At 79.1% G+C, this 1,681-nt stretch overlaps 1 non-coding gene across 1 annotated transcript; it reads right to left on the reverse strand.

Moving 5' to 3' along the window:
* Positions 1-226: 226 nt before the first annotated feature.
* On the reverse strand, positions 227-379 carry LOC143692884 (5.8S ribosomal RNA). Its single transcript, XR_013180423.1, has one exon. It is a non-coding gene; the product is annotated as a 5.8S ribosomal RNA (ribosomal RNA).
* Positions 380-1,681: the final 1,302 nt, after the last annotated feature.

The raw sequence follows: 1,681 nt of genomic DNA on the forward strand, positions 1-1,681 counted from the left end.
GCGACGACGACGACCGCGGCGACGCCCGCCGGGCCCGCAGGGAAGGGATCGAGGCCCGCCGAGGGAAGCGCTTCCCTCGCCCAACACCCCTGACCGCCTTCCCCTCCGGCCACCGGCGGCACGCCGCCGCCGCCGCCGCCGCAGCCGCCCGCCGCGGGCGACGGGCCTGCGAGGCGACCCCAGCCGCGCCGCCGGGGTGGCCCCCGGACGGCGATTGATCGTCAAGCGACGCTCAGACAGGCGTAGCCCCGGGAGGAACCCGGGGCCGCAAGTGCGTTCGAAGTGTCGATGATCAATGTGTCCTGCAATTCACATTAATTCTCGCAGCTAGCTGCGTTCTTCATCGACGCACGAGCCGAGTGATCCACCGCTAAGAGTTGTCTGCCTTTCGGGCACCGCTCACGCCAGAGCGGCCCCTTTTTTGGTTTAGGACAATGCCGCCGAGGACGCGCGGGCGCGCGCCTGGCTTCCGAGACCGTACGAGCACACGGAAAACGGGAGGAAAAAAAAGGAAAAAAACAAACCCACTCTCCGAAGGCCGGCCAAGAGGCGGGGGAGCCCGCGCCCCCGACCGCCTCCCCCCGCGAGGGGAGACGCCGACCTCACCCACGCCGTCCTTCGGAGGCGGCCCAGGCGCCCGGGCTCGGCCCGGCCTCCGCGCGGAGGGCCGGGCGGCGCGCGCCGGACACGCGGGGGGCACAGGGCGGCCCGCCCGCTTCTCGCTTTCACGGGACGACGCGCACAACGCACACGGCACGCGGCCGGGGGCGCGCGGCCGTCGGCCCCCGCGCCGCGCCGGCTCTCCCCTCGGCCCCGACGCCGCGGGCCTGGCGCGGAGCGCCGCCGCGCCGCCGCGCGGCCGGCGTTGTCTCTCTCTTCCCCCCACCACGGGCACGGGCCTTTCCCCTGGGCTCGAGACGGGCACGCGACGGCGACCGGCACAGCCCGCCGGCACGCCTCCCGCGGGACCGCTCCCCCGCCGGGCGGGCGGGCGAGCGACCGGCGGACGCGCTCCGCCGCCGGCCCCGGAGGCGGGCGCCACCGAGAGCCGAGCCGGCGTCGCCTGCGCCCGAGGCCTGCCGGACGGCAGACCCGGCCGCCGCCGGGGCGGCACACGCCCGGGACCGCCGCCGCCGCCTCGCACCGCCGGGGCCCCTCGCCTCGGGCACGCGCCCGGCGGGAAGGCGCCGCGGCGGCTGAGCCGGGGGGCAGCGCCCGCTCTCCTCGTTCGCACGCGGAGACCGGGCGGGGAGGAGCGCCCCCGCGGCCGCCCCCGCACGCCTTCCTGCGCGGCCCACACGCGGCCGCGCGGGCAAGGGCGACGGAGGCGAGGCGACGAGCGGAGCCCGGGACGGGACCGCCGCCGGCCGACGGCGGGCGCCGTCCGGCCGACCGTCCCCGCAGGGAGGGACACCCGTCGAGCGGCGCCGCCGCCGCTCGCCACGGGGTCGCCCGCGCTCGCGGGCCTCCGCCGCCGGAGGGCCCGCCGAGCGCTCGCCCCCCCCCACCGGCGGGCGGGGCGGTCGAGCCAGGGGACGGCCGGCGGACGACGGCGCCGCCGCGCCGCGCCTTCGAGGAAGGAAAGGCCGTCGAGGGGAAGAGAGGCGCCGGACGCGCCGGACGCGGCGCCGCCGCGCGCGCCAGAGACCGCGGCGGCGGGCCCAGGAGAGAGAGCGCGGGC

Source organism: Agelaius phoeniceus, unplaced genomic scaffold, assembly GCF_051311805.1.
Source record: "Agelaius phoeniceus isolate bAgePho1 unplaced genomic scaffold, bAgePho1.hap1 Scaffold_109, whole genome shotgun sequence".
Classification (NCBI taxonomy): domain Eukaryota; kingdom Metazoa; phylum Chordata; class Aves; order Passeriformes; family Icteridae; genus Agelaius; species Agelaius phoeniceus.